Source organism: Homarus americanus, unplaced genomic scaffold (assembly GCF_018991925.1).
Source record: "Homarus americanus isolate GMGI-L3 unplaced genomic scaffold, GMGI_Hamer_2.0 scaffold1640, whole genome shotgun sequence".
Classification (NCBI taxonomy): domain Eukaryota; kingdom Metazoa; phylum Arthropoda; class Malacostraca; order Decapoda; family Nephropidae; genus Homarus; species Homarus americanus.
In genome coordinates this window covers 195,031-216,483 of record NW_024741924.1, presented here as the reverse complement: position 1 = coordinate 216,483, position 21,453 = coordinate 195,031, and the positions used below count along the sequence as shown (strand labels likewise).

At 40.0% G+C, this 21,453-nt stretch overlaps 4 non-coding genes across 4 annotated transcripts; 3 read left to right on the top strand and 1 right to left on the bottom strand.

Moving 5' to 3' along the window:
* The first annotated feature begins 3,747 nt into the window (after window positions 1-3,747).
* Trnam-cau lies at window positions 3,748-3,820 on the top strand. Its single transcript has one exon. It is a non-coding gene; the product is annotated as a tRNA-Met (tRNA).
* A 2,662-nt stretch (window positions 3,821-6,482) lies between these two features.
* On the top strand, window positions 6,483-6,555 carry Trnam-cau. The gene has a single exon. It is a non-coding gene; the product is annotated as a tRNA-Met (tRNA).
* A 1,821-nt stretch (window positions 6,556-8,376) lies between these two features.
* Trnam-cau lies at window positions 8,377-8,449 on the top strand. Its single transcript has one exon. It is a non-coding gene; the product is annotated as a tRNA-Met (tRNA).
* A 1,718-nt stretch (window positions 8,450-10,167) lies between these two features.
* Window positions 10,168-10,240, bottom strand: Trnam-cau. The gene has a single exon. It is a non-coding gene; the product is annotated as a tRNA-Met (tRNA).
* Window positions 10,241-21,453: the final 11,213 nt, after the last annotated feature.

Here is a 21,453-nt window from a genome sequence, read left to right as displayed (position 1 = left end):
TTTATTATTCTGAAGGGAAGGTGAGATGGTTAAAATAAAAGGTGTTATGGTTTACACAGTTAGTGATAGTGCTGTAGTGCTGTTTAGTTACCATAGTGGAAATATAATATATGAATAAACGATGATTATTAAGTTTAAGTAATAGCATTCATAAGCCATCCACACGCCAAGGTAACACCATTTCAGACGCAAGTAACACCACCCACATGCTCAGGTAACACCACCCACATGCCCAGGTAATACCACCCACACGCCCAGGTAATCCCACCCACACGCCCAGGTAACACCACCCACACGCTCAGGCAACACCACCCACACGCTCAGGCAACACCACCCACACGCTCAGGCAACACCACCCACATGCCAGGTAACACCACCCACACACCTACGATGGTTGACACACACACACACACACCTGGCTTCTGGAGACGACCTCATAAGCCACCATTGATGCTTCTGCCTTTGACCAACACTTATTTCATGAGGCAGGCGCTGAGGCGGTGATGGGCCGTTCTTTGTACTCTCCAGGCCGTTCATTATACTCTCCAGGCCCGTTCATTATACTCTCAGGGCAGTTCATTATACTCCTGTCACGTTCCTTATTCTCCTGGGGGCGTTCACAATACTTCAAAGGCGTTTATTTTATTTTTTCAATGGCCATTCATTATACTTCAAGGGTGCACATTATAAATCACGTCGTTCATTATGTTCAGCTACGTTCATTTTACCCATGTCAAGGCGTTCATTATTTCCTACGAGCATTTTTTTTTATCCTGAAGGAACGTTTATTATCCTTCAGGGGCGTTCACTGTCCCCCAGAAACGTTTATTATATTTCACAAACGTTCATAATACTCCAAGCATGTTCATTATAATGCAGGTAAGTTCATTATTAACTATAAGACTTCACTATAACCCGGAAGAGCCTTATATTCTCTGTTTAATTATACTTCATGAAAGTTTCTCTCAGTGGTTCATTTTTCACTGTATTAGACTCCTGGGTATTGATTATAACACCAGGCGTTGATTATACTCTGAGATATGATAGCGTTCATTATACTCTAGAAACCTTAATTATACTCTTGAAGTTTATTAGATTCTTAATAGGGTCTTTAAACACAGGGGTCGGGTCTCATGTGTACTAGTATTTAATTATATTATATACGAGTCTTATATTTTAAAGGTGTTTATAATGCTTTTTTTAAGGTTCATTATACTCTATTATACTCTAGGCGTCTTTGTTATTATCTCTAAGCCTTATTTGGCGGAGAGATCTCATCACGATGTTTCTCGCGATGGCTGAGAATTGAATGATTCTCGAAAAACCCAACCCTACCCATCCCAACCTTACGAGACTTACCTAACCTCACCTTACCTTGAGAGAGAGAGAGAGAGAGAGAGACAAATTGACAATATTTGTCCATATGATTAGCTGGGGAACCTTCATTCTTCTCAGGTGTTTTAGCTTACACCTTTCATGACACACTCGAGCCAGTATTGTTCTCAGCTGAATCAACCGATAAGATACTAAATGGTTACTATAAGTCAGGCTACAAGGTTTTTGTTTGTGGAGGAGCTGTACTGTGTGTCTTGTAGTGTGTTTGAGGCCTCCGTGACACTTACTCTCACTTATTCATTATTGTTATATATATTTCAGCAAGCACTAGATATCAGACACTACACACGTCAATCAAAACATTTCCTAATAATGTGTTTGGAAATATCACGTCTTTGTGGCTGGCCTCTCTGTGTGTGTGTGTGTGTGTGTGTGATACTCAGGCCAGACAGTTAGATACAGGTGATATATTCGGTTCAACTCCACATACAGTTCCAGTGACTACAAATAGTTTCCGTCTAATTTAATGGAATGAAACAGACAGTACCTAATATGATTCCTCCACTGTACTGAGGTATCATCGCTTATTCACAAGTCTGTCTCACTGGCTAGATTAACCTTGACTGCTATATTCACATCACGTACAGAATTGGCTGGGCTACTGTTCAGTAATTCTAGTTCTCATTATCCTTGTATCCCGGAACACTGGGTTGAAATACTACGAGGGTTAATTTATTCATTCGTCAAAATTCTTTGGTCAAAACATGGAATTTTAGGTTAGGTTAGGTTAGGTTAGGTTAGGTTAGGTCAGGTTAGGTTAGGTTAGGTGAGTAAATTATACCCAATAAGGTCGAATTTCTCTTTATGGGGGTCAAGGTGGCTAGTCCCACTCAGGTATTGTACGATGGTAAATGCCAGTACTCTTGGTATTGCTCTACCTTCTGCCACCTGTCACAAACTAGGTTACTTTTTGATAGATAAAGATTTTGTATATTATCATTAATAAGAAGATTCAGTGATAATAGTAATAATAGTAGTAGTAATAATAATAGTAATAATAATAATAATAATAATAATAATAATAATAATAATAATAATAATAATAATAATAATAATAAAACACATCCAACACTTTTATCTTGCTCCCGTGTATTACTAGAGAAAAAAAGAAGAGAATTAACAAACATTCCCACGAGCCCAGAAAACGAATATGTTGCAAATGACCTAAATTAGATAGTACGCTCACATGCACACTACCTCGTGAAGTAAAACATTCAAGCACATGAGCACCTGGACACCACACTCACCTCAGAAGGAAAACGTAATGGACTGTGTCGTTTGTGGGAAAAATACTGAGCAAGTTGGCGGATGTGTATGTGTGTGTGTGTGTGTGTGGCTTTGCATTATAACCCTGCATGGCCGTATATGACCACCGATAAATGGTTATATTGCGTGTGTGATATGTGTAGTCCCCAACTGAGCGGCTGTGTCTACACTATAGGCCTTTACTCTCGGGAAGTTATTGTACATTATATATATTTTGTCTTCGATTTCTATAGCAGTTCACTCCTTGTTGTACTCCCTGAAGATGTGAATAAACTAGAATGCGCTGGGATCCTGTGTGTCTGTAGAATAGTGGTTATCTGTACGGGCGGGCTATAGGCCTGTATATAGGCCTATATATAAGGAGAGAGAGAGAGAGAGAGAGAGAGAGAGAGAGAGAGAGAGAGAGAGAGAGAGAGAGAGAGTTTATTTCAATACTGTTGGATAGAAAAGTACAAGAATGATGATTTTTAGAATAGGGTGCGAAATCGATCGAACGACTGTGGTGAGAATGAGGTCACTTAAGGTGGCGCTTCACTTAGTTTTCCACGACAGCAGGAGTTAAGAGTGTGTAGTAGAGATCTGTTGGCGAAGGCGAAGATGGGTATTACGAGAACCACAGGAGAATGGGTCAGTGAAAGTAAAAGACATTAAGAAAGAGACAAAGAAGAGAATGAGGAGAGTTAGTGAGGGGAGGAAGGGGAATTAAGTAGAGGAAGGAGGGAAGAAATAAAAGAAGAGGGAAGATATATAGAGAGGGGAGCAAATAGAGACTGAAAGGAACGAGAAGAAAGATAAAAAGGGGAAGGAGGAGAATTAGAGAGGCAGGGAGGAGAGGGGTCAGGGGCTGAATGTATTGTTGAGAGGTTTATAAACATGCTGGAGGAGTCACCTCACCCACCACATGTGTTTATTTTATCCCCTATTATCTGTTTTTAAGTCACCCGCCAACAGTTCACGTCCGCCACACCAGGGCGTGATGAAATGGCTGTTGGACGTCACGTAATTTAACATTGATAAATTTTCTTAGCAGGGAGCCATTATCGTTGGTTTACTTTCTCTTCAGGAGACTACTTGCAAACTAATAGAGCCTCGATGGCGCAGTAGGCAGCGCGTGAGTCTCATAATCTCAAGGTCGTGAGTTCGATCCTCACTCGGGGCAGATGTTTTCCCTTAGACGACCATAGCCAAGATTTATGTGAGGAGAATGGATGTTGATCCTCCATAAGAGAGGAAATAGATAATAAAAGATTTTCTGTTACGTTAGTTTTTGATGAGAAATATTCTTTTGTGAGTTATTTGCCAAAAACTGAGAGCAGGAAGCAAATTTCTCCCTCAACCTCTCCCTCCATTTCAGGTCGGATTACACAAGAACTATAACTTCTACGGCAAAGGACATATAAACACTTGTTCGGAACTGCAGAAAAGCAGTGCCAGGTCACCCGTCGTAGGGGGTCAAAGGGGATGATAAACGTGCTGCTTTTACTGAATGGAAGAACAACCCTCAGTCTCGAACCAAAGCTGATACCTTCCACAAGAAGTAAATGTAACACTAGCAGGCAGCTGAAAAGGTTTAAGGATAGTTTTACTACACTCCCGAGAAAGTGCCAGTTCGACCCCCTCACCTGGGAGACGATTACTCCACACCATAACGCTTAGAGGAGCACCACAGGACAAGGTGGCAATAATTTTGAGTTAGCCCGACTGCATACCGAGGCAACCTAGCGGCACCGCCGAAAAAACGCTGCCGCCGCCCCTCTCGCACTAGATGTAGCCCTCGACACTGCAACATCTGTGGACGACCCTGCCGCTCCGTATCCGCCTCTCTAGTCACTTTAGACTTCACCAACGAAGGTGACATCCCTAATAATTTGTATCACTGTCTCTAGCAAGATGATCGTCATACTCGAATCCAAGTGACAGCAATGTAATAAATAAAGACCTGTGGTGTAGTGGTCAGTGTGCTTGCGTCACTAGTGAGCAAACCCGGGTTCGATCCCAGGGCACGGTGAAACTATGGGCAACTTTCTTTACGTCAATTGCCTTTGTCTACCCAGCAGCAATTGGGAACCTGGATTTGTAGATCGTATTCCGGGGTAATGGTTAGCCAGTGCAGTTGGCGAGTTGTCCGGTCTTCTCGGATTATTCCTTGACACTGGGCCAAGCACCTCGTTAACTCAGTGTGTGGTTGTTGTGTTGGCGGCAGCTTCTACACCTTAAAACAAATTCATGCCTAGGTGGCCCTTGGGCCGGCCATCCTCGTTACACGAGGGGCAACCACTATTTGCATAGAGAGAGAGAGAGAGAGAGAGAGAGAGAGATGGTGATTGAAATATTGTTGGATAGCAAGGTACAGGTATGACAATTTCTAGAATAGGCTGTGAATTCGATGGAACGACTGAGGTGAGCATAATAATAATAATAATAATAATAATAATAATAATAATAATAATAATAATAATAATAATAAACGGTTTAGTAATAGAGTTGCAGCCGGTGGCTGAAAATATATAAGCTTACATGTGATTTAGACATAATAATATACATTCAATGCATTTACAGGGCTGTACAGTACGTGAATCAGGAGCTGTTTATTATTTTAACAAGAGATGGGATGGTGCTATTCTTATATCTATCAGTGCGGGCTCTTATGGGCTGAATTTTGTTGTAGTGGCAGACTGCGCGAGGTGGGCGGGGAACTGCCGGTGGCAGTCGGTGGCGATGACGAGGATGGTGCAGTAGCCCACTGCCAAATCCTGCTAGTGCGTTGTGGTGGAAGTCACTGAGGGATGGCATTTCTAGGGTGGAGAGAGCGTTGTTGTAGCCCGAGTAGTCTGCGCCGAGCATGGTTCTGCAGGCTCTCTTCTGTACCTTCTCTAGCTGACGTTGTTGGGTTGAGTTGAGAGAAGACGACCAGACTGGTTATGCATACGTAATTTGGAGAGAATAAATGCGTAGAGGATAGTTCTCAGCTCTGGCATGGGTGCCCCAAGTGACCTGAGTCGTCGTAGCATGTAGAGTCAGTACGAGGCTGCCTTGATTGTGTTGTTTACATAGGCCTTCCAGTCCAGTTTGTGGTCTATAGTTACCCCCAGGAGTTTGGCGGACTGCGCTAACTGGAGAGGATGGGCACCCACTGTAACTGCTGGAGCTTGAACTGGAGTGGTGTCGGTATTGAAGTGCATGACTACGGTTTTGGTGTGATTGATGGTGACCATGTTCTCCGTAGTCCATGCCTGTAGCCTGCCCAGGGTATAAGGTCACTTGAGGTGGCGCTCTACTTTGTTTTCCACGACAGCAGTAGAGATCTGCTGGCGAAGGCGAAGATGGGTAATACGAGAACCACAGGAGAGTGAGTCAGTAAAAGACATTAAGGAAGAGACAAAGAAGAGGAGGAGGAGAGTAAGTGAGGGGAGGGAGGGGAATTAAATAAGAGGAAGGAGGACAAAAATAAAAGGGGAGGAAGATATATAAAGAGGGGAGCAAGGAGAGATTGAAAGGAATGGGAAGAAAGACAGAGAGGGGGAGTTAGAGAAGGGGGGGAGGGGAGGTCAAGGGAGGAGGGTGGAGAGGGGTCAGGGGCTGAATGAATTGTTGAGAGGCTTATAACCATGCTGGAGGAGTCACCTCACCCACCACATGTGTTTATTTTATCACCTATTAACTGTTTTTAACTCACCCGCCAACAGTTCACGTCCGCCACACCAGGGCGTGATGGAATGGCTGTTGGACGTCACGTAATTTAACATTGATAAATTTTCTTAGCAGGGAGCCATTAACGTTGGTTTACTTTCACTTCAGGAGACTACTTGCAAACTAATAGAGCCTCGATGGCGCAGTAGGCAGCGCGTGAGTCTCATAATCTCAAGGTCGTGAGTTCGATCCTCACTCGGGGCAAATGTTTTCCCTTAGACGACCATAGCCAAGATTTTTGTGAGGAGAAGAGGTTGGTTGATCCTCCATATGAGAGAAAATAGACAATATTAGAGATTCTACCGCTCTGCAATTTTAATTTCAGTTAGGTTCATTTTTAATGAAAATTAGTCGTTTGTGAGTTATTTGCCAGAAACTGAGCGCAGGAAGCAAATTTCTCCCACAAACTCGCCCTCCACTTCACGCCGGATTACGGAAGAACTATAACATCTACGGCAAAAAAGGCATATAAACACTTGTTCATAAGTGAGGAAAAGCAGTGCCAGGTCACCCAGAGGTGAAGGGGGTCAAAGAAGGAAGCATGGAACACTCGGACGGGGTGGGGAGAACTCTTTTGATTTATAAAAATTCAGGTGTTTGTATGCAATTTTTTTTTCGCCCCAAATCCTAATTTGACTCGACTCTATATTTTGTCTTCATTCTCTAGCAGTTCACTCTTGCTGTACTCCCTGAAGATGTAAATTATCTAGAATGCAATTTAATCCTGTTTGTCTGTTTCATAGTGGTTTTATGTATGGTCTATATATATATAAGAGAGAGAGAGAGAGAGATCCAAACCTTCAATGGTCAACAGATCTTCATGGCGTCGTTATGTGAATGAATACCGGACATTGAGTCATGAATTAAGGAGGATTATGACTGACTGCTCGAGATTAGGACGAAGTGAAGATACAAGAAGGATTAGGAAGGACTTAGCGAGAAGGATCAGTGGACATGTTCAGGATGCTTAATTCTCCTTCCTGAGGGATGTATATAGTGGTGGACATTGTGACGCTGGTGTGGTGGTGGTGTGGCTAGAATGGTGAAGATGGTGATGGTGTGATGATAGTGAGTAAAATAGTTATGTTAATAGGATGGCGAGGATGATGATGAAGTGAAGAGGAGAATGAAAATGGTTTGTATGATAGGATAATGAATTTGTTTATTATGATAATTGTATGATGATGGTGATATGATGATATTTGGGTAATAATAAAACAAGGTTCTAATAGATATCCTCATCATCATCATCATCACCACACAAACGCAAGATAGTGTCCACAAACCATAAACGTAAAGTTCACTACAAGTCATAACATCCTTGAAGGCTAATAAGGATAACAGAGGCATGTGTACAGAGCAACAAACATTTACTCCACATAGGGAACGAAGTTAATGAGTTTCAGCTGTACTAAGGACGGGTTTATGGGCAAGCTTGTAGCATTTATATCGTTGTTATTAAACTATGTAATGGAAATACTAGTTCGTGTAATAATATTTTGATATAATAACACTGCTGATAAATACCTGTTGTGTGTTGATGGTATATACTGTGGGTTTGTCAACATGAAACTAAGAGTAAATCAACAAGATAACAATGCGATGGTGGAAATAAGTTAGAATAAGGAAGACTCATGAAAATGTCTAAATAAAATGTCCTGGTAGAGCATCATGTTGATATTAGATAAATGGATGTAGAATGTGTAGATAAATGCATATGGGGGATGGAGGAGAGATATCGAGGGGAGGGAAGAGAGTTAGAGAGGGGAGTTGGAGAGGGGTGAGGGGTGAGGGGCTGAGAGGTTTATAACCATGCTGGAGGAGTCACTTCACTCACCACATGTGTTTATTTTATCCCCTATTAACTGTTTTTACGTCACCCGCCAACAGTTCACGTCCGCCACATCAGGGCGTGATGGAATGGCTGTTGGACGTCAAGTAGTATAACATTGATAAAATTTCTTAGCAGAGAGCCATTATCGTTAGTTTACTTTCACTTCAGGAGAATACTTTTATCCTAATAGAGCCTCGATGGCGCAGTAGGCAGCGCGTGAGTCTCATAATCTCAAGGTCGTGAGTTCGATCCTCACTCGGGGCAATTGTTTTCTCCTTGACGACCATATCCAAGATTTATGTGAGGGAAACGGTTGTTAGGTCGTCCTCTACACTGATGGTTCTGTTGACCCCGCTACAGGTCGGGCCGGGGCTGGTTTCTACATCTCACGTCTTGATGCCCCTGAGCCTATCAAGCTGTCTCTCAGAGTTTCTGACGGGGCATCCTCGATCCAGGCTGAACTAATAGCCCTCCTTGCTGCCCTTCTCGCTGAGGAAGAAGCAGATGGTTTCTGCCCCTTGCTTGTCTGCTGCGATTCCAGGTCTGCTCTCGACGGGATCGCATTTGGATCAGGGGAAAATAAGGACCTCATCCTCCGAATACTAGGGTTAACATCCACACTTCAGGATGCAGGCCGTCCTGTGACATTCCTATGGATACCCATTCATGTCGGTATCTTGGGGAATGAGGCAGCAGATGGCCTTGCCAAGACTGGCTGCAACAAGGCCACACCTGACTACGTTGTTCCTGGAACACTTTTACAGCTTAGGACCCAAATTCGCCGCAAACAGAGAGAAGCTCGGGAAGCAGCCATCCCCTGGACTCCCCGCCCACCTGGTACGATGTCCTCCGTAAACTTCCTGACCTCTCGTATGTCTATGGAAAAGGGTTGCGGAAAGGGGACGTGATTGCTGCCCGCATCATCATTGGGTATGACTTTGCTTGGGAGATTAGTATCCCCGCATCCCCTGAGCAACGCTCTTGTGTATTATGCAGAAGACCCGACAGCAGCACACTTATCCACTACCTCCTAAGATGTCCCCACACACAACGCTTCTGTGACGCCTGCTGGACCACCACTCCACTACCCCCTGACGGAGACACGATGTTCCTCCCCATACTGGCCAGATATTATGTAAATAACATTGATTATGTGTTAAAGGAATATCCTTCCTTCCTTAGGCTTCAGTAAGCCCCTTTATAATATTTATACTGTGTATACTTGTTACACTTGCCAGATGCTTCTGGTGTTATTGTACAGGGATACCTAGTGACAGCACTAGGATCCCGCTTCCTCTATCAAGGAATAAACAATTGAAATTGAATTGAATTGAACGGTTGTTGATCCTCCATAAGAGAGCAAATAGACAACAACGAAGGAGAACTAGACGATGGTAAAAGACCAAATATCGATATGAAACTGGTAATGATTTGAATACTGTAGATGTGGAACTGTACAGCTGGACCCCCGTGATGAGATGGAGTCACAAGACTGAGTCTCCGAACTGACCTACCCTGCCTGTCGTCTGGTGCGTGTGTGTTGTCTTATCTCATGTCGGGTCGATACTGCTTCAGTTTGGGAGGCCCAGGGAGGAGCGAAAATTTGTTCGCGGCTGTACAGGTACATTTTGCATCATACGAAGTGAGAAAATTTGTGGTCGATGGAGACATCTGGCATCTACACGAGGTAGTAGGTAGTAATTGTTCATGAATGAATCACACTGACCCGAACCAACACGCACCAGACGACAGGAAGGGTAGGTCAGTTCGGAGACTCATTCTTGTGACTCCATCTCATCACGGGGGTCCAGCTGTACAGTTCCACATCTACAGTATTCAAATCATTACCAGTTTCATATCGATATTTGGTCTTTTACCATCGTCTAGTTCTCCTTCGTTGTTGTCTATTTACTCTCTTATGGAGGATCAACATTCATTCTCCTCACATGAATCTTGGCTATGGTCGTCAAGGAGAAAACATCTGCCCCGAGTGAGGATCGAACTCACGACCTTGAGATTATGAGACTCACGCGCTGCCTACTGCGCCATCGAGGCTCTATTATTTCGTAAGTAGTCTCCTGAAGTGAAAGTAAACCAACGATAATGGCTACCTGCTAAGAAATTTTATCATTGTTATACTACTTGACGTCCAAGAGTCATTCCATCACGCCCTGGTGTGGCGGACGTGAACTGTTTGTGGGGGGACGTAAAAAGTTAATAGGTGATAAAATATTTTCAGTATTTTCACTTTTTCAGACCAACTTTTGATCCTGGCTGTACATAGGAACAATACGAGATATGGAACTAACTTTAAACGAATAATATACTTAGGAAATGATTTAACCTAACCTAATCTAACTTAACCTAACCTAACCTCCCCTCACCTCACCTCCCCTCACCTCACCTCCCCTCACCTCCCCTCCCCTCCCCTCCCCTCCCCTCCCCTCCACCCTCCACCTCCCTCTTTGACAGCAATTCATTTTGTTGAAATAGTAAATAACTTCACAAAGGATAAGTCAGTTTTGCCACAAATATTTAATCGTAATAAGAAAAAGATATCCACGTTTTGCATCGACATACGGATTTTCCCTCAAATTCACTTAAAAGTTGTAGGGAAGTTTGTTTATTGCAACAGAATGTACGAACTACACACGTGGAAGTTAAGGCCAATTACAGTTCATCATCTTTATGTATTGTTTTGATAAGATAGTTGACAAGTCCAAGAATGTAGCCTTAAGGTAGTAGATCGGAGAATGGGGAGCTGGAGAGTAATCCTAAATAGTAATAAAAATATAAAAAATATTTCAAAATCTGTATGAAGGTAAATCAAATGATCTAACTTTCAAAATCTTGTTAATCGTAAAAAAAATCGATATTTTGGTAAAAGACAAAAAATCATGGACTCCTCATCCCCCCCCCAGGGGAAACAGATCGTCCCTGACTAGAAGTTCTGAGAAAACACCGACTTTGCCTGTGACCTTTGTGTGTATCCAGTAAGGAACTTCACAAACTTTATTTAACTGAGACCAATTAAAAAAAAAAAGAAAAAAAAAGTGAATCAGAGTAAAAAATATTGAAGTTCTATATGAATTCGTTATGTAAGTTAAACAAACATGTATATAACATACAAGTTTGCGTTCGTTTACGCTGACAAAATTCCTATGTTAACAGTGTAGTTTAGAGAAAGGTTTTCCTTCACCGCTGACGTAATTATGATAACCTGCAGACAAGGAGCCTTAGAAAAAAAAAACCTTACGAGAGAGAAACGTTGGAATTGTGGGCTAAAATTTTAAGAAAAAATATCTTAAGTTAGAATCTTAACGTCATAGAAGATGTGAGAACATATCGAACTCCAAGAAAAAACAAAAGATCTAATATGGACTTTAAATTACAATGAGTCTCGATCGTATTAGTTGTTTTCTCTCTTTATTTATTTGTGATTTAATCCTACAGGTGAGTTAAAGATAGAGACACGAGAGACGACAAAATAACAATCACTGAGTAAATACAAGGTGGGGGTGGGGGGGGGGGAGCTCAGGAAAGATAAACAACCATGAATGTCTCGTTTGACACACGGTGGAAAAAAACATACAAAGAACACATATACAATATTTACCTGCCCTTAATGGTCAGCAAATAGACTCAAAATCCCGATTATTAAAACCTGGCGTAGTCGTGGTGGTGGAATATCTTGGCAGGTGCAGTCTTATTGGTAAAATAATTTGACATGCGCAGTGTTCTTGGTAAAATAATCTGACATGCGCAGTCTTCTAGGAATCCAGGTTATATAATCTAACTGGCACAGTTTTCTTGGTAAAATAATTTGACATGCACAGTCTTCTTGGTAAAATAATTTGACAGGCACAGTCTTTTTCGTAAAATAATTTGACAGGCGCAGTCTTCTTGGTTAAATAATCTGTCAGGCGCAGTCTTCTTGGTTAAAGAATCTGTCAGGCGCAGTCTTCTTGGTTAAATGATTTAACAGGCGCAGTATTGTAGTAGAAAAACTTGACAGGCGCAGTTTTTCATGGCAAACTAGTCTGGCGGATCCTACTACGAATATTGCTATAACGAACGGTTTTACCTATAAAATTGAGAATGCTATAACGAACGCAACTCCTACAACGAACGCGGATGAATACGGGACTACTTCGCCTGGCGCATGAATATTGTTGTACCGCGACCACAACAAGAGCGTCAGGCGCCATCTTTGTCTCATTGTGTAGCCAGTGCACCAGTGTTGTTGTTGAAATTTCGTCTTTTGATGTGGAAATTCGCGTTATTTGTATAACTATTTTGTTATACAAGTATACAATTGTAACAATGAATCGTCCAAAGCGAGTGAGAAAGCTAATAACCCTTGAAACTAAGAAAGAAATTATAAAGAAACGTGAGAATGGAAGAAGCATTACGAAACTTAGTGATGTATGGGATGACTAAATCGACTATATGTACGAGTTTGAAGAATAAAGAGGAGTTAAAAACTGTGCAAGTGGCTAAGGGAATCTTTAGACTTAGCAAAGTAAAGTGTAATGTGATTGAAGAGATGGAAAATTTACTCTTAGTGTGGATAAAGGAGAAAGAAATGGCAGGTGGTAACATTAGTGAAGCTATAATTTGTGAGAAGGCTAAACAATTGTTTGAGGACCTTAAAGCCAAGACTCCCAGTGGAAGTGATAGTGATGTGCCAGTGTTTAGGGGTACCTGCATGCTGAATAACACTAAGGTAAGATAAAGTACCGTATTTTTTACATTTTCCACAGAATTTTTTCAGTGTTAAGTGGTTGTATTTGGGGGCCTGGAACGGATTAATCCTATAACGAACGAGGTTCTGGAACCAATTACGTTCGTTATAGCATACCCCACTGTATTCCAAAAGTTGCATTATGTTTTATTTTCAGGCCAAGTTCTGGTGGTAGAGAGCTGTGACGTGTACTGTGTCTTGCCGCAGCTGCTCTCTACAATAGGGGGAATATTTATTAGTGGCCAACCAGCCCCATCTGTTGACTGACGGCTCAACTTAGTCCCGTTTTGGTGAAATATTGAGAAAGTTGTGTACGTGAGGTTGTTTACAGCGTGTCCTGGAGGCTTGTTTATGTTACAGTCTACCCTACATCTACTTATTGTTTGTTTATTTGTTTTTCTTGTTATTTGTTGGTTTATTTCTTATGTTTACTTTGTTGTTCCTTATTCCCTCATTCCACCGCTTCTCCTTCACTTTATTCTCTTTCCTATTTATATATCCTATCACTAACCTTTAAATATATGGCTCATGCGTTATAGAACAATATAACATTGTTCTTCTTTGTTCATTATGTATCTTGTACTGTGGTTGTTGTTGTTGTGGTCTAGAGTTGTATATGTTTTCAAAGGCAGTGTGGCAGTGTGACTTAGGCTTATATACTGTAGTCTGAGGTACAACTTCACGAGACAAAAACAACAACTGATACTGATACCGATACTACTACTACTACTACTACTACCACTAATAATAATAATAATAATAATAATAATAATGTTAACTTTAGATGGTTCATAATGGTTGTATCTTGTGTTACACCATAACAATATAACAAGAGGTAAATTCTATACACAAACAGTCACATAATCTTACATTGTGTTCTGGGATCATGTCATCAACAATATAAATAATGTGGACAAATAGGTGAGGTAGATGTGTTCTGTGCCACACTCACGACACCTGGTCTCTCTCAATACAATACTCGAAGGTCATGGATACTAAGCACAACATAACCTTCATCACGGGAATATATACAAGCCACATTAAGTAGTGATTTTAGCGTCTCTCACAAAGTTATTGTCTGATGCGGTTCATTTTATCTTCCCTGGGAACACATTACAAGAACACCGTATTTACGATAATTGTGGTCCTCTTACGACTATTCACCAGCACTACCTCTGAGGGTGAAACATTTCAGCAAAATAATAATATCGCATTAAGGGACTATAGCACAAGTCCTCATTCTCCATTACACGTGGAGGCTGGTGTAGAAAATACCCGAATAAATTCATTATCACACCAGAGTATCCTAAAATGTTTCCTCTCCCAGCCTGGCACTGGCACTATGAGAGCCACTAGAGGGCACAACCCTTCAGGCTGATAGTGAAAGACTGGATGAGGGTTGGCCGCTCACACCAGGCAGGTATTTTGTAGCGTAATTTGGTATGTATAGAGAAACGTAGATCAATGTGGTCTGGGTAGTGGCGTGTGGGGACGTTATATATGTATACAATAGACCCGTGTTGAACCGGGTGTCACTAAACTGCATTGATCACCCCTTACCTGGCTAGCAGATCGTCTTTCTAAAAAAAACTTTAAGAATCCTCAGAGAAGAATCTAGTTAATATTGATAATGTTTAACATATTGTATTTGGGATCACTAGGGCCTATTGTACCTTATGGACCTAGGGATCAATTGTCACTGAGGACCCATTGATTATTACGTCTTAATAGATCCCAAATCTATCGGCACTTTGAGATTTCAGCTTATTTTCTACGTTTCATTAAAGGTGGTGTTATTAATACATAGGGCCCAATGAGCCTCCAATTTCCCATGGGGCCCCGAGCTTTAATTGAACCCCACACTTGCATTCTGTTTTATTAACCAAACCCAGAAAATTCCACGAGTAACTAGAATTCTCTCCTAATCAGGCTGACTGCACACCAATTAATTCAATTTAGGGAGAGTGTATTGTACTTGCTGCCCAGAGAAACACACTCATGAGGTTATTTCGGAAATTCGCAAAATCGTGTCTCCTGTTCCCTCTAATTAGTTCGGATCATCGGGTATTAATTGTACTCGCCCCCTCTTCCATTGTTAGTGGATGTTGATGTTTTGTACGCTTGTGTTTATGCACCTGAATTGTTACCTGTGTGTATGTAAGGGATAGTAAATACTCTCTACTTGTATTTCCTGGACAAATTCGTGGTGTATTACGGAACTGCCACCATGACTTTTCTTTTTTGGTCAATACAAGAGCTTTTGACCCAATTCATTTATTTTCGTAAAAACTAACTAGAATGTTGGTTACCTTAAAGCTTAGATGAATTCAATAATAATAATAATAATAATAATAATAATAATAATAATAATAATAATAATATCGAAACTTAATTATCCTATTGAGTTTCCCAAATAACTAATTAAAATAACTATCATAATTATTATTGTTAAGAGTCTAATCAGAGTTAAGAGAACAGCTGTTAAAGTTGTCAGGTTATCTATTGTTAAACCAAGAGTTCTCTGATGAGATAATCATCCACTCTGTGTTGACTCTTTATCAAGGTACGGTAAAATGTTCACCTGTAATTCTTTCACATGTTAATCAGCTTCTGCAGGACTGAGTAGAGAGAGAAAAATCAACAAACTAAATGAAGTAGTGATGGTAATATAACATAAGAGGTATCCCCCAACATAACACCAGGCTTAAGCCATACGTAAAGACATTGTAGAAGAAGACACGAGGATTCTACCATAAGGAATTCCATTAATGACACGGTACACTAAACCTCAATTCTTAATACCAGAGAATTAAAACATTTATGGCATCATTCTGTTCACCAGTCTAGCGAAGAATATCCTAACTGTGTCAAAGGAAAAATCCGCTAAAAGTGGCGATTTGGCTTAACATTTTATTTTCCTGAAATTTTCGTAAATAGTATCAGTACCTACCTGGTGGAGGGGTGTACAGGTGAATGAGTTACCAGCAAGGTGTTTGGATCATTGAGGGCGAGTGGAAGGGTGGAGAATGTTTGGTGTGTTCGATGTTTAAACAGACACTTAACATGGTGTTTAGTCTTAACCATATGATAATGTTCTTGTATTAATTAAAATTATTTACATTTATAGATAATATGTCTAGGTATGTAAGCGCGTTTTAAAAGTCTATACATCTCAATCTCGTGGTTAAATACTGTCATATTTATCCCATAACGTTCCATTTGTCTCGCCTGCCCCACTAACCTATCACACAAATCACGAATGTTAATTCTCTTGCGATGTAGAAATATTTTTCTCCCCTCCAGGTAACACAGATAAAAGAATGAAAAATGTTGTGAACGGCAACATTAGAATGAGAAAATCCATAACACATTGAATTAGTGGAATAATTTTATCATCAGGTGAAGGTTAACTCAGTGTAAAAAATATTATGCTATTATTTACGTTTTACTGAAGCTGTGAATGTTACCTTAACTAATACATTCTATCCTTCGTTAACATGTAGCTCTCCTATATAAAAAACACCACATTGACAACTTATCATATTTACTCTAATGAACGAGACATCATTCCCTGCATTATATATATCTGATCTTCCCAAACTATTCTCATTTTAAATATCAGAGGAATAAATTTTACCGAGTATTTAAAAATATCAAAAGAAACCTAGAAACTGTTATTGTCTTAGCCACTGTGGAGCTAAAATCCCACTTTAATGCCCGTCACTGAGCTGCTGTAAAAGCCTCTTGGATCCTTGCGGCTTACCTTGGCTGGTCATGGCACGAGAACCACAACTCCCAGTCATCTGCAGGTAAAGATAATCTAAGTCGTCTTGGGTGGTACTGGTTAGGTTAGGTTAGGTTTAGGTTGGGTTAGGTTAGGTTATTTTTAACGATTCTTGTGGAACTTTATATAATTCAAATGTTCATAGTAATCTAGTATTAATGTCAATATAAATTCGTGTTTGTGTGTGTGTGGTGTTGGGCCACTGTGGTGATGGGCCAAGAGTAGTGAACATATCGTAATGGTGATCGGGGCAGAATGATAAAGGGGCAAGTGGTGATAAGGCCAAAGTTGGTGAAAGCTAGAATAAGTAAGAGAATAGAATGGTGATAGTTCTCAGATGGTGAAGGAAGGGAGAGTGGTGAAGGGCTAGAGTGATGTAGTGATGATGGGAGGAGATTTGCGAAGGGTTAGTGAAGCAGAGGTGTCAGAAATGATGATTACATAACATGGAATATATAGAACAACAAGAGAATGATTCGGGTCAAATATATTATCTACAGTCCACCTACAATGAGAAACGAAAAATAAAGAGTTATATATTTTTTTTCATCATGTGTATTTGTGATGTTAAATTGACTTAAGAATTTTTTCACCATTTCTCTCTCTCTCTCTCTCTCTCTCTCTCTCTCTCTCTCTCTCTCATATATTGTGTTCCCCAAATATCATTATCCGCAACACAATTTACAGTTATGTGTCTGGCCCCCACCAGGCTGTATCCCACATGAAATTACACCCACATAATAATTTATATCCTATTTCGAAAGGGAATATCTCGGTACTCTACAACTTTTCACTTCTATAAGCAACCTAACCTAACCTAACCTAACCTAACCTAACCTAACCTAACCTAACCTAACCCAACCTAACCTAACCTAACCTAACCTAACCTATGGGCAAAAATCTTCATTTATTCACTGAAGAAGGTAGAGGAGCAGGAGGAGGTGACGCAGGTAATCTATTTCGAAATATTTTCTTTCTCGTCAAACGCTAAGGTAATATATTCTTACCTGTTAACCCATAATTCAAAAATTAAACCTGTAAGGGAAAAATTGTTTCACTCTAGACCATATATTAATTTAATGTAGTGAAGATGTTTAATGTGCTCATAAATTCCCCCCCCAAAAAAAAGACTTACTCTATAAATTTATCATATATTCTTCCGGTGAATTTATTTATTTTAGTTCCTGGTAACAAATTGATGGTAGTGAATTTATAAACATAACTAAAGTAAATAGGAATAAATACTATACCCAGATTTTCGATTAAAATTATTTCATATGGTCATGTCATTATAGTTTGTATTACTTACATTCTGCAGCAGCTTTAACTACGACAATATATAGTCAATCATGTTTACGAGTTTTAGCCCCAAATTTATCCAGATATTTACATTTCTGACTCTCTCTCGTTCGTGCTACTACTACTACTACTACTACTACCTTAATATGAGCATAATTATCATCATTACTATTTCTATTAATAACATTATCATTGAATATTACTGTATAATTATTACCATTCTTATAATCATCAATTCATTGTTTATTAATAATTTGATAATTTTCTCTCATGGCTAAAGTTTCTCTTCCTCATTTTCTTTTCTTTTTCTCTTTCCTTCTCTGCACCACATTCATTCCTCAGACTCTTGAACTACCACAGGCAAAAGAACGGTAAACAGGAAGCCGCCTTGTTCAGAAGCCTTCCTGTAGTGTAAGAGAAACACTTCCATCCCAGGTACAGCAGCTCCGGGTAATGTCTTGCACACTCACAGCCTTCTGCTGATAGGAATTTTCTTGTTGTGACGTGTGACAGGGGGATTGTGACGTGTGACAGGGAGATTGTGACGTGTGACAGGGGGATTGTGACGTGTAACAGGGGGGATTGTGACGTGTGACAGAGAGATTATGACGTGTGACAGGGAGTTTGTGACGTGTGACAGGAGGTTTGTGACGTGTGACAGAAGGTTTGTGATGTGTGACTGGGGGTTTGTGACGTGGGACAAGGAGATTGTGACGTGTGACAGGAGTTTATTAGGATCAGCATAAGTTCTGTATCTAATTAAGGTTCAATAAGTGAGGTACACAATACTGTACAATATGTGAGGTACAATATGTGAGGTACAATATGTGAGGTACAATATGTGAGGTACAATATGTGAGGTACAATATGTGAGGTACAATATGTGAGGTACAATATGTGCGGTACAATATGTGAGGTACAATAAGTGAGGGACAATATATGAGGTAAAATAAGTGATTACAAGCCACTAAAACGATTCTCAGGTAGACGATATTTTCCCTACTTGTAACGATCCCCCAAAAGACAGTTCCACCATGGACGATTATAGCTTAAAATCGTCCATACATCATAAATTCTATTAGAACTACTGTGTTAATTACAGGAATATATTAAGAATTATATTAAGAATAACAAAATACAAGATAAATTACATTAGGACTCTTCTATTGTAAAGATTACTGGCTGTTTCGTCCCACACTCATTATCAAACCAAATGACCTCATTATTTCCACCTGGTTTACCCTTGACACTATTATGAAGTTACCTGAGGTCAAGTGACCTGACCACAGGTCACTTAGGCATGTCAACCTGACTTACTGACAGGATCTACAAATACTTAATTTTTTCATGAATAAGAATATGATTACAGGTATTACATGAAATATATGAATACAAATGAATAACTTATTTTATTCCTATAATTCATTCATCTTAATCTATTTCAAAATATATTCTCTATAATAAACACAATATTTCTAATTGATTGTGTGATGTATGGACGATTTTCAGCTATAATCGTCCATGTGGGAATTGTCTTTCTGGGAATTGTGTTTTTGGGAATCGTTCCAAGTGGGATTGCACCCATTGAGGCACAGTAAGGTACAATAAGTGAGGTACAATAAGTGAGGTACAATAAGTGAGGTACAATAAGTGAGGTACAATAAGTGAGGTACAATAAGTGAGGTACAATTAGTGAGGTACAATAAGTGAGGTACAATAAGTGAGGTACAATAAGTGAGGTACAATTAGTGAGGTACAATTAGTGAGGTACAATAAGTGAGGTACAATAAGTGAGGTACAATTAGTGAGGTACAATAAGTGAGGTACAATAAGTGAGGTACAATAAGTGAGGTACAATTAGTGAGGTACAATAAGTGAGGTACAATAAGTGAGGTACAAAAAGTGAGGTACAATAAGTGAGGTACAATAAGTGAGGTACAATAAGTGAGGTACAATAAGTGAGGTGCAATAAGTGAGGTACAATAAGTGAGGTTCAATGAGGTACAACACTTTTTTATGTAAGTCCTATTCATAATATTTTTCTCTTTCACTTTTCAAGTATTTTCGTATTTTTCATAATTTTACCATCATGTTAAGTCAAAGTGAAAATGGTGGGAATAAGGAGAGTGGAAGACCTCGACAAAACTAACCTAACCAAACCAAACCAAACCAAACCTAACCTAACCTAACCTAACCTAACCTAACCTAACCTAACCTAACCTACCTGTATTTCTTCCCGTACTTAAGAGAGGCGATCTGAAAGTATAAATAAGATTGTTGTTGTTCAGTGTGTGTCCGTCCCCCCCAGATGTGATCCCATATAATCTTCGAGTACCTTGGAATCATTGTCTTGTTGTTATATAAGACCAGATAATAACAGTGCTGATATCCGGGCTTTTTCTGATGGACTTTATTGCGTAGTCTTTGTTGTCGTATAAGTAAAGTACACACACACACACACACACACACACACAGACACACACACACACACCAGAATTCTAAAAAAAAAAGGAATATGGAAGTCCTTTAAGATTAACTCAGGAATAATAAGCAATGCAGATATACCACAGGGAGTTCAAGTGATCATGGAAATCATAAAAAAAAAAAAATCTTCAAATGCAAGATAATTCCAGGTGATGACAGCTCTGTTAATTAAATCACTACTAAATTTAGACAGGTATTATGTGTATCATAGGTAAACATGTACATGAAGTTACAGCTCTCTTTTGTTGTTAATTTAAGAGATTGAGTCGTAGGAGATGTCATCAATAGAAGTCTACATCTATTTTGCCAAACGTGAAAGGTCATGACTCCTAAAAGGTTAGAGCGGTGACCGGGTGAGTGTTGAGAGGGTCGGGACGCCATTATGCAGATAAAACGCGCCATTACCAAGATTGGCTTCACGCCTGTAGTTTATAGTCTCACGCCGTCATATGATGGTCACCACAGCACTCAGTAACTCCTCTTGACACCACTACCACCACTACCTGCTACTTGCGTCCTTCACCCAACCATTACTTTACCCTTCACTCACTCAGCATGTATAAATGGAGGATGGGGTTAGGTTAGGTTAGATTAGGTGGAAGATAGGGTTAGGTTAGGTTAGATTAGGTGGAAGATAGGGTTAGATTAGGTGGAAGATAGGGTTAGATTAGGTTAGGTTAGGTTAGGTTAGGTTAGGTTAGGTTAGGTTAGGTGGAAGATAGGGTTAAATCAAGAGCGAACACGTAGCAATGGTCTGAATTAGAATTATTTAGATTTAGTAATGAATTAGTTAAATGATTGATTTTTGAAAATAAGAGTTATGGATGAGTAGAATCAAGTTATCCAAACACCACATCATTAACTCGAAATCGCTAGGATAGATAAGAGTGATAAGGGTTGGATGTAAATGCGACTGTCTAGTATGGACCAATAGCTCTACTCTAAAGTTTCCTCCAT